This window comes from Lissotriton helveticus, chromosome 6, assembly GCF_964261635.1.
Source record: "Lissotriton helveticus chromosome 6, aLisHel1.1, whole genome shotgun sequence".
In the NCBI taxonomy this organism is placed as follows: domain Eukaryota; kingdom Metazoa; phylum Chordata; class Amphibia; order Caudata; family Salamandridae; genus Lissotriton; species Lissotriton helveticus.
The window spans coordinates 1375280359-1375292592 of record NC_136067.1 but is presented as its reverse complement, the minus strand read 5'-3'; the positions used below and the strand labels follow the sequence as shown (position 1 = coordinate 1375292592).

General features: G+C 45.2%; 1 protein-coding gene across 4 annotated transcripts in view; it reads right to left on the bottom strand.

Moving 5' to 3' along the window:
* The window catches only part of FYN (FYN proto-oncogene, Src family tyrosine kinase), a 541378-nt gene extending 532536 nt beyond the window's left edge, over positions 1-8842 (bottom strand). The window contains exon 1 of one of the 4 annotated variants that reach the window (XM_078649135.1): positions 8354-8842. The gene's annotated coding sequence lies outside the window, so the exon portion shown is untranslated. The remainder of the gene's footprint in view (positions 1-8353) is intronic. The other 3 variants (XM_078649136.1, XM_078649133.1, XM_078649134.1) reach the window with 3 other exon arrangements.
* Positions 8843-12234: the final 3392 nt, after the last annotated feature.

The window sequence follows — 12234 nt, the reverse complement described above, 5'->3', positions numbered from 1 at the left end:
TATCCCACCGGTGAAGAAGTACTGACGGATCCCACTGAGGGGGCAAGCTACGCATGTGTGGCACCTAAAACTTGAGAAGGGGGAGACCTCATCCATGCCTGACATGATCAGGCTCTGAACCTCTTCAAAGGTTGACCCAGTAGAGAGGGCTTTGTGTGAAGGACACCACAAGAGAAGACGAGGTCTCAAGGGATGCCTTGGGTGAACTTGTCAGGTCACAAACTTATGTCTCCTCCTACTTCCCTCCGCACAGGAAGTGCTGAAGAAGTTCTCCATTAAAGGGCGCGCAGCCATGGTCGTAGTGGCCCACATTTGTCCCTGGCGCATCTGGCTCTCTCACCTCTTGCTGGAAACTTGTTATGTTATGCCATGTCATGTTATGTAGGATATTTATAGAGCACAGTCATACACGAAGGGTGTCTGGGGGTTTACGATACCATAGAAAGACTGCTAGAAGAGGAAGACACATAAGTGAAAAACATAAGCTTTTTCCAAAAAAAGATTGTGGGAGGAGATAGCTGTACGCTCTACATGCTGATTATTCAAGAGCAGAAATGGAGAACGATTTTCCACCTTTAAAAGATTTTTGGAGGCGGGGATCAGTCAAAGATTAGCAGAGTCTGAGTGTAGAGCCCATGTTACATGTATGAACCCATTTTTGTTAGTTTGGTATTCAGATAATCAAGTGTGGGTCAAAAAATACATTTGTGAACTAAGCAGAGTTTAACCCCTTCCGCGCTCATGACGAGCTCAGCTCGTCATGAGCGACGACGCTCGTACGCTGATGACGAGCTGAGCTTGTCATGTAACACGGTAATTTTAAAAACGCAGCGGGAAAACCGCTAGCGCGCATGCGGTTAAATATAATTCTTTTCTGGATGTTAAACCAGTGCATTATTGGGAAGAATAGGGGTCACGGGAAGAGAAACAGGAAGCTGGTGGGCTGGTTTTGAACTGTTTGAAGTCTATGCAGTTGATTGGTGCTTATGCTTAAATAGAGTTACAGTAGGCATGTCTGGAGCCAGGGATGTAGCAACTTTTATGCACCTCAAGATCGCCTAACACATGTGAGATCTGAATTATATCCCCAGGCACTTCCCTCGCTGGAGGAAAAATCTTGGATCCAGTAGGGTTAGAAAACAGACTTCTCACTTCTTGGTACCAGCTAGGTTAGAAAGTAGACATCCCAGTCCTATTATACCACAATATCATGGTTGAAATATTGACCTGCAAAAAATATTGCATCCCACAATATCTACTAGCAGAGTCATTAATGTAAGAAGATGTGGAATTAAGAATAGTAAATGTATCCTTACCTGTGTATAGATAAATATAATTTGAGATCTGATTCTTTACAAAGTTATTCCGTTTTATCGTGTTCATTTGACAACGCCGGCATCAACAATTTTGTGTGCCATAAGGTTCATCAATGCAGTTTAACAGTTCATGTATTACTTTAATGTGGGATTATGGGATTGGTAGTCCCGTCCTGCCTGATTTCATTATGTTCGGGTGGTTATACACACTAATTAAAGTACACATTGTGTGCACTCATTTCCTATATGGCACTGTCATCTTCAGTATTTTAACAGTGTTGGAGTTAGCTATTGTGAACTTATTTGGATTAAATAGCAGTGTGCTATATAGCCAGTAACAGTGGCATCACCAACATTAGTCCAAGTGCTCTGAAATGTTTGGGGAAAAGAGATGAGTTTTGCGTAATTTCCGGTTTACCATGCAGTTAGCAGCATGATTTTCATATTCATTGTATTAGTGCCACCGGAGGGGGTTTGCGCTATACTTTTAAAGTTTGGTAACATAATAATGGTTGTTCCAATACAATGGATGAAATGGCCATACATTCTCAGTGCTACTTATTAATTTTACAAATTATGTATGTACAGGTTGTTCTGGTGGATTGCTGATGCACTTTGCACTTAATAGGCACATCGTAATGCATTATATGTTCTCTCTGTATATATTCTATTTTGTGATACCGCAATTGCAATTTCCACTTTGTGTATATCATGTTGTATTGCACTTTGAATGTAACTTTATTTATTCATGTGTTTGAACACATCATGTGAACAATATGTTCTCTATGTCTATGATTGGGACACAGTATATATTTTAAAGAAAAATGGCGCTTACCAGAAGGAGAAAGGCTGCTGTGTCAGCCGAAATGCGTCTCTCCTTTCTGCTGGGTCAGAGGAGGTCCTTTTATTAATAAAAAAGCCTTAATCCAGCAGTCCTCGTGTGCGTGCTGCTCTCTTCCTTGTGAAGCAGGAGTTGTGTTGTGATATATATATAGTTTTTAAATATGTTGTTTATGAATTGGTGAAGACTGTTTTTACATAATATTTATTGTAATTAACAGAAAAAGTATTTTAAATAAGTAATTATTATTTATTTATTCATCTATTTATTCAATCAATATGCAACAATTTCAATGCCCGTTATAGTAGTTGAAGTGAAGATCCCTTTTTTACTGGTTTTACTTTTGTACAAGTATGTATTTATACAGACATTAAAACAACTGTTTTGAAAAGGTATTATCATAATGAAAAGGCATGTTAGAACAAAATGCAAATAATGGGCATTGTAAAATTTCAAAACACTATGTGAAACTGGTGAACAACCTTTACAACGCAACTTTTAACACGCAGTGCCTTTACGACGCAACTTTTACAACGCAAACCATTACAACGCATTGCGCTGGGGGGCGCTCTAGGATAGGGAATAGGTTTAATTTACTACCCAACACCTTCCCTACTATCCACGGGGACTGGAGTTGGAATAGTAAATTAAACAATTCACTATCCAGCGCCCCAAAGCACTATGCGTTGTAAAGGCATGCGTTGTAAAAACAGCGTTGTAAAGGCATGCGATGTAAAAGCATGCGTTGTAATGTCATACATCCTGTGAAACTATGTCTTCCATGCCTATTCCATTGTACCAATCACCAATGCACTGGTCAATTTAAATGTGGTGGGAACACACATCGGTGTTTTCATGTGATCAAGGTCCAGCTGGACCGAAACCCGTTATGGCTATTAAAAAAATATACTGAAGCACTAACCTGTGGTCTGCTTGAACCGAAAAATATTGCGGTACATGAGCTGTGAACTAAGGAGACATATATATATATATATATTCCAAATTCTCCGTCCGGCGCCAGCGCGTCGTCAACTCGTCTCGGTTGAATAAACAAGGGACGAAAAAGCCGAACCCGTTGTGGTGCAAATTTCACACATATATATATATATAAATATATATATGTTTTTTTTATTATTATTTATGTTTATTGTTATTACGTTGATGTTATTGTGGTAGTGGATACGACATTTTTTCCACCATGTTGTGCCATTCCACCCTAACAGCCTTTGTCAGGGAAGTAGTACCCTAAGCACTGCACAGTGAAACCAAACACCTGGTTGCACCAAGGCAGGTCAACGAGCTCGATTTCTTGTCCAGTCAGTGTTAGTCTTTATTAGTTTAACATATTTAACCCTGCTCCAATTTAAGCAAGCACTGAAGACCCACCCCTTTACTGAACACTATATCGTGATGCAGTAACATTCCGCTTCTGCTCTTAGAAACCAGTTACCCCTCCAATCCCACCTTAACTGTGTCTTTGCCTTGTACAGTTACTTTTGAGGTCCCGCCTGTGACGGGCGCATGCACTCTCGCTTGCGAAAGATATTGTAAACAATAAGGGGCTTGCTGATTACTGTACTTCCGCTGTGGTTGAGGTACTACTTTGATTTTTTCATCTTCCCTGTCTTCTTTGTTGAATCTCTTGCCATTTGTAACTATGTTTTACTATGCCACACACACTTCAAATAAGCCAGTTCTCTTTTAAATGGATCTTTATTGTAACAACAGATACTTTTATTGTGACAGCAGATGTTATCTGCTTCCAAATGTATTTTCACTAAGACACAGACTTGGGCACAATAGCTTTTTTATGTCATAGGATTTTTTGCCAACTGTCATATTTTCTTTCTTTTTCACCCATGGGGAGATAAATTGATTTGCACAGAATCACAGGGGTGCTGGACACCCAACAAGCATTGGCAAACCCAATAGGTCTCGCCTATAAGTCTATTGGTTCTGTTATTGCCATTTGTTCATACTGTACAGCATGGGCATTGCCGACTTTGGCAATGATATGTAACCATGATGTATATCAGCATGCCCGCTATGCAGCTAGGCTAAAAATAGTATTAAAAAAGGACTATGATGCATCGAGCGCTAATGCACATTAAAAAAAAAAATGCAAGACTGCATTACATTAACTCTGGCTGTGTCATAGATTTTTTTAATTTGTTTTATTCACACTGCAAAGCAACAACGCTGCTCTACAGCATGGCTACAAAACATTGCCAAAGCCAACAGCATTCATATGCAAGATGTAATGGCTTTGCCAATGCTTGTTTACTAGGTTTCTGCTGCATACATTCCACATACATAAGTACATGTTCAGATCAGCTGTGCTCAAAAACTGCCCTATAAAAAAATCCTCCCTCCAGCTGTGTGTGACTCAGAGAAGACTAGGCTAGCCTTTTTTGAGTCTCACAAGTGGACAGGACAAATCTCTTGTGTGGTTTTGTAAAAATAAGTTTGGGATTTGCATGGATAGACTCTCGCTTGGGACTTAAAAATGGCTCTGTTCATGTTCTTGAAGAACTACGTTGTCCCAATATGCTTGCTGACACGAAGTTGGTTACACAGTTGCCCACCCCCTTTTGGACCGTACAAGTGAGTATATATCAGATAACCAGGAATCAGCTTTAATCTGACTGAATAGGCATGAACTTATTTAAACCACAATAATGCGGTGCTGTTTACTTATCTCACTGTGTGGGCCCCAAACGTTGACCTAGTGTCACTCGAACTAGGAGGTTATGTTTTCTTTTCATTTACCTAAACCCCAAGATGCTCAATGAACTAAGATCTCTGTGTGACCCTTAGGTCCCGCTATGAAAACAAAACTGAAGTATTAAGCATGATATAAATAAAGTTGTTATTATGAAACGTGGACAAAAAGGAAATATCATATCGTTAGGAAAAAAACGAGTGCAATTTCTCAAATTCTGGGCTGCTGTTTTCTAGCAAACATTAATGTGCATAATGAATGAATGTTAGAGTGGGATGAATTAAGGTGTTTACTACAACACCGTGCAATATGAACCTTACTTTCGCCACACACCTTCATGAATGTCAATGGGGGGGGGGATTCCATTTGGTAACACTGGGGCTACCCTTGCTACCCTTGTCTCAGAGGTAAGGAAGTAACTGGGCTCCAAGGGATATGTTTACTTTTTATAAGTTTCACTAATGTTCCTTCCCCTAACCCCCCCCCCCCCCACACACACACACACACACACCGAAAAAGGAGGCTATTAGGAGGCAGGTGATGAGACCACGGTTGTCATCAACAGTCAAAGGTTGGGCAGTACCACTTCAACTAGCCCTGGCACTTTAAAGATTTGACGTCCAGGGGTACTTTTACCTCTTTCAGCCAATCAGTGAAAAGTTATTCTGGTGAAAAAACTCGGACTGAAGCACAAGAGAAAAGATCACCATCTCTAGTGGTTCTCGGGACACCCGCAGCCAGAGCACCTTCAGATTGCAGACTAAGAAGTGTAAAAAAAAAAAAAGGCAGCAGGAGTTTTCCATCTATGCACCCAGGATCTGGAACAACAACCCTGTATCCATCGGGAAACCCCCAACCCTGCTCCAATTTAGGAAAGAGTTGAATATGCACCTCTTTAAAGAACACTACATCACAATGCATCAATCGTCCACAAGCCAGCTACCTCTACTATTACTAGTTGACTTTATGCTTGGCGCTGACCATGCAAAACACTTTGTTGCCTTTCAGCTCGGTTCTCGCTATAGAAATATCATATACACACGTATATACATACAATAGATGCCTTTTAAACTACTCTCTGCACGTCAGCTCAGAGGGCTGCCCTCGAGAGGCTGAATAATCAGCGCATTTCATAACATGGCACATTTGTGTCTTCACACTACACAGTGTGATCCTGGTACAGGACTGTGAACAGACTCCAATCAGCAGCAGATTCAGGCATACAATGCTTATTTATGTTCATTTATTAAAGGCTTTGTGGAGCGCTGCGTGCCACTGGGTGGCCTCACAGCACAGAAATATGCTGATGAACAATAGCGCTTTCCTATGCCTTGCAGGGGACCAAAGCGCTTTTTACATGGCCAAGTATGCCTGACAAGAGGCTACAGAATTGTGTTGGGAGTAATTTGCAAAGTATGAGATGCCATTGTAATCCAAGCTTGCAAAGACAGGCGTTCAGCAGGTCTAGGCATCCAGTCGGAGTCTCGTGGTGGCAGATGTACATGCAGGGGGTGGTGGTAGCGAGGCCGCCTTCGCGTCATCTGCACTTTAAAATAATCAGCTTCATTCATCATAAGATGGAGCATTGAGGAATGGGTTAAAAGCAGCGCTTTAAATAGGCAGGTACTGAGTACACAGCACTTTTTTGTTTCAAGGAGAGTACCTACAGTACTTCTCAAGAGAGACGTATTATTTTTAAGTGGCTTGTACCGGCACTTCTCAGACAAAAAGCAGGTACTCTGATACAGTGTACCTGCACTTCTATTTTTTTCCATTTCAAGCAGATAAAAGGCGAGGGTGAGAAATGACTCCATCCGGGCCTGGGAGGCTGCAGTCAGAGGCCGCAGAGGGAGGGTGAACGTTCAGCCAAGGAGGCTGTGCACAGGCAGGAACAGCACAAGGCCTCCGAAGGCTCTCTCCCTCTGTTTCTCGTCGGCCTCTGTTTTCCCTGCTCGAAAAAGATCCTTTCCAGCCACAATGTAGCTGTCTGCCCACAGTGACATTGACCGGGCCGGCCTTGCATTTCACCAGAGCCCGGCTCCTTCCAACAGACCCCTCCGCCCATGTGAGCGCTCTGAATCTCAAACCTCTGACTTGGCATTTGTGGCACTGGTCTGCGCTCACGCAATTAATCTAAATGATGCGCCACTTTTTTACCCTGGTTCATCTCACGCTCAAAGCCTTCCCCCCTCTTTCGTCTTCATCTCGCCGGGTTGTTAGAAAATCACTTTTTCCAAATGCGGTGTAGATGTAGTATACTATTGGAAAGCACGTTTAATTTTCCCCGAAAAAGAGCTGTGTACTTCAGCTGCCCCCACCTACCCCAGTACCCAGAAGGAAACTCGGTGCCAGGCTGGCACTTTACAAATCTTACACGACATAACCAGATGTAACAATATAAAAACATCACAAAAACACCCGCTTAGTTCAATGCATGCAATAAAACAACTGAAGCTTGGCGTTCAGGCGGTGTCAAACGAACCCCAATTCTGCTCTGAAAAGTTGACCTTTTTGCAGTGGGAGGATTTTTTAGATGGCCTAAGCTCCAACACGCCCCCCTCCCCCCCCAACCTTGGCAGGTACAGGTGGGCAGGGGCACCTGGTATATTTCTCCTACTGCTACTGTAGTTAGGTTGAGAATTATTTGCAGACATCAACCAGACATCCTGGGCCGCATTTAGGGCCCTTGAAGCCTGATGTACAAGGTCCTTTGTCTCCTGCACCAGGCGCTGATTTACGTGCCACCTGCATGGGCACCGGTTGCAGCAGCTTGGGTGGATGTCATCAGCGTCTCCCTGCAGCCCAGCCTGGCATGGAGGGGGGGAGAGTCCCCTCTGCCTGGGCTGCAGAGAGATAATCCTGCCAACAGCAGACAGCAGCCGTGCAGCCACGGGGGCACGCACGACGCTCCACCCCGTACCCACATGGAGCAACAAAACAACTCGGCCAGGGGATAGCGGCTGGACCATCTGCCAGCTGACTGCGCCGTGCCCCCGGGCACCACCGAGGGCGCCTATTGTGACAAACCCGAGGGAGCATCCCCAACAAAAAGCCAACAGACAAACGCACGCATGTCGAACAGGAGCCCCCCCCCCCCCCCCGCAGCTCCCACGCTGGGGGTCTTCGCAACCCCGACCACTAGATGAGAGGAGGCGAGGTGCCCGACCCCGGAGGAAGAGCCGGTGCGCACCTGTGCCCCTAGCCTCTTGTATTTTGTTTACTCACAATTGTCACTTTTGCCTCACGCAACTTAACGTTTGCTTTTGTAATTTGTTCTCTTGTCATTTTCTCCCTCATGTATCATCACTGTTCCTACTGTGAAGAGCCCTGACACCCTCGGGTAAAGTCCGCGCTATATAAAAACGCATAAAATAAATAAATAAAATTAAGAATTAAAAAAAAACTCCCCCGTCCCCAGCACGCCTTGCTGCGGTCCTCTCTGCAGGATTATCAATAATAAAGCGCGCGCCTCACCTGCCGGGGGCCAGCGCCGCGCGCTCCCCTCTCACATCATCGCGCCCCGTGCTCGTCCGCCGGCTGCAGGGGGCGCTGCGGGCCGGGCTCCGTCCGCTGGGCTGGGCTGGCGGGGGTCTGGAAGTCAGAGGCTGGTCTGTCCCCGCGCGCGGCCCGCCGGCCACAGCCTGAGGTGGGTGGACTGCGGAGCTCGGCTGTCCCCGGGGCAGGCAGGGCCTCCTCCTCCGCTGCTCCCTGTGCGTCCGTCTGTCTGTCTGTCTGTGCGGGCTCTCTATCCCGGCTCAGCTCCTGACAGATGGTGCAGCTGCAGCTCTGCTCTATCCGAGCACCCCCCCTCCAGAAGGAAGGAAACCCCTCCCCCCTGCAGCCGCCCCTCCTACTCCCCTCTGTCTCTCTCCACCCAGACCCCCGCTCCCCTACAGAGCTCCGGCGCTGAGTGACAGCGGCGCCCGCCTATGGCGGCGCGGCCTGGAGGATGCTCCGATCTGCGTGCTATTGTGAGGATGCAGGGGACCAGGAGGGAGGAGAGGGAGGCAGGGCGGGCTGGATGCTGCGAACGCTGCCAGTGACTGCCGTGACCTCACCATCATATGCTGCTCTGTGTAGCACGGGGTTGCATTTATGTTTTTTATCGTGTGCCCCCGTTCTGCGATTTTGGTGGTTAGTTCCTACCAATGCCCCCCCCCTCCCCGGCCTTTTACTTTGTCCCACCCTGTGTGGATGTTGGCTTCGGCTGCGGTTGACGGTTTTGCATTGTGTACATTTCTCATCCCAGAGGCTCCCTCCATTTTCAGACTAGCTGCTTCATATCACAAAAAAACGTGCATTTTGGACCTCTTTTCACAGCCCCTTTCGTTGTGTTAGATTACACCACCTCAAATCCAGGTATTGACCATGCAGTTTTTTGTTCAATGGCATTTAATAATTGCACCATTTTTTAATGTTAATTAAGGAGTGTATAATTTCCTCCCGATACAAATCTTGAAATTGTCGTTTTAAACGCCTTAGGTGTTCAATGTCAAACAAAAACAGACACACAGTGGGCTCTGTCGTAGAGTATACTACTGTGAAATCCGTGTTCTAGAAAGGGCACCATGGGCCCAAACTCAGGGAAGGCAATGGCCTATCTACAGGACTGGCTTTAGGCCAGTGCGACCAGTGCGGCTGCACAAGGTGCTGACCTGTGGAGGAGGTGGGGGCTGACCTCGGGGTGTGTTGTGTTTAGCAATAACTTATGATTGGAGAGATGAGGGGTACTTTTGCCCGGTGGTAGTGAGAGAATCCGAGGAGGAGGTCATGGGGTGGGGGCACCAAAAAGTATTGTCTGCCCTGGTTGGTTTGTAAGAACAGCCATCATTGGAGAGACTTGCGGCCATGGGCCAGGAGTGTAGCTTGTATTGTTGCAGCAGGTGCAGTGGCACCAGGTCCAGCGGCCTGAGTGCCACATTGAACCCTGATTATTGTTGGTTTTCCTAGTTCAAACAGTGGCAACGGGGCCCATCTCCTTCCTTTCGTTAGGGCCCAAGACACCCTGGCAATGCTACTGCCCTGGGACCTGGTACCACTGCACCCACTGCATTAACCCTTTGCATGCTGATGACGGAACCGCTCCGTCATCAGCTGCGGGTGCGCTGTGCTGATGACGGAGCGGTTCCGTCATGGCCCGCTCGCCGCTCATGCGCGGCGCGAATTCCGCGCCTGCGCTGAGCATTCTATTGAGCGGGGCGGGCCATGACGGAACCGCTCCGTCACAAGCACAGCCCAACCGACGCTGGTGACGGAGCGGTTCCGTCACCAGCATGCGCCCGCCGCATTTCCGCCCCGCCCCCTTAGCACTGCGGCGGAATAGCCGCCGCAGTGAAGAGGTTAATAGTTAGACATCAACACAAATGTATTAACTTAGTGGTTGAAGTGTAGAAAGAAATTACCTGATTACAATGGGGGCGGAGTCATTGAGTGTTGGGACGAGAAAAGAGGCATGGCTAAGAAAAAAATCCCAAAATTCTGTAATGATTTTGTTGGTCTTTCAGCTACAGGCAGCTGTATAGAAAATATGACACACCCAACTTAAATGAAAAATAAACACTTTGTTGAGGTAGGAAAGTTCAGTTGCTTAGGGCAATCATATCTGATGCCAGTGCCTCACTGATCTGAATCATGGTTGGTGCACTAGGCAATAGTGACATGCATATTACCATACTGTGACAGAAAGCATCGTGAATATGCAAGTCATTAGATTAAAAAGTCTATTACACACAGAATAAGATACCTCGCTATAGTTTAAAAAATGATGCTGTAAAATGTGCGAAAAGATTCAGTGTTTAAATGCTTACAGTACTTTCAAAAGTAATATTTTAAAAAATGTGCAATCTAGATGTGCCTAGTGCAAAGCCTTTTGTTTTATAGATTTTCATTTAAAAGATACACCATGACAGTGCTTAATTTGAGCTGGTGGTTGCAGGTGGGGGGCGCCAGAACTTCTTTTTGGGGACCAGCACTTATTTAACCACACTAGACATTTCCCAAGGCCAACAGAGGGAAAAACAAACAAAACGATAAACTCTCGATAGGAAATTGTACCATCAATTCCGAGTCGGGACACTGCCCATTAATTCATTTACTTTCAAGTGGACAGGGAATGCAAATAATAAATGTCCTTGGTGCCCGGATCACGTGGAAAGTATTGGCCATCTGTTTTTTGCCTGTCCCGCCTATCAAGCCCCGCGTTCAAAATGGCTCCAACCCCTATGTAGTAGGTTGAACAGCAGGGGTCATCTCGAAGTCTTGTGGAAGCTTCGTACTATTAGATCTGAGCTTGTTGTGGTTGGTGTGGCCAAGTTCCTAGGCGGGGCGTGGTTGATCCGTATTAGGAATCTGAAAACCTCATAAATGATAATGTACGAAGGTTTTTTACTGTATAGTCTTTTCAATTTTTTTTAAAAATTCCATAAATGAACTGTGAATCTTGTTTTTTAAACATTTCATGTATTGTACGCTGTCTTTTATGAATTTTACTTCGAAATAAAGACTTAATGACTTGACTTGACTTGGGAAAAACAAACAAAACGATAAGACAGAGGAAAAGTAACTCAAAAATCCGTCACCAAGGTAGAAATCAGACACTTTAAAAAGTGAGGTAACGTGGCAGGGAGCGAATTACAGTGAATTAAAGAGGCCTGAGGTGAATTCGGGACTGTGCACCTTTGTTATTCATGCTCTGACATTTTATAGCGACAGCAGCGGGTGTCTGAGCAGCGCTTTGAGCACCGGCCCCTATTATTTCACAAATAAAGCACTGCACCATGATGGCTCAAATGACTCTATCAATGAAATACAATCCTGCCTCCTACGCAGCCCTAAGATTTCATGATGAACCATTTGCACACACTTACATTTCTTTTAGGTAGCAGCCAGGAATCCTGGATAGAAGGCAAACTTCTTATTTCTTCTTTATCTGTCTGTCCATTCTCTCCCTTTCTTTCCGTTCTGCCTGAGGGAACTTGAGGGGCACATTAACCACCCAGGAGCAAAAAATTGTAATCAAAAAGTATAGAAACTCTTTTAGTAAACTTAATATAGCTTAGGAACATGGGTCCCAATAGATCCCACCCACTTCAACCTCTGCATGGACTGTATAGATGCCTTAATTTATAGTTTGTTTTTGATTGTCCTGTTGCAGTAATCTAAATAATAACCTTGTCTTGTTTCCAGACATGATATCTGATTATTGCATTGTAAGTGTCATTTCCTCAATACTGCTTCCTGTGTGGTCTTTGCCCAGGTAATTTTGTCCAGTGCCGAATGGGTGTGGCCAGTGTGGCCATTCCTGCCCTTGTCCATTAGATTTAGCACATCAGACACTTAGGGCTTTTGATGTCACT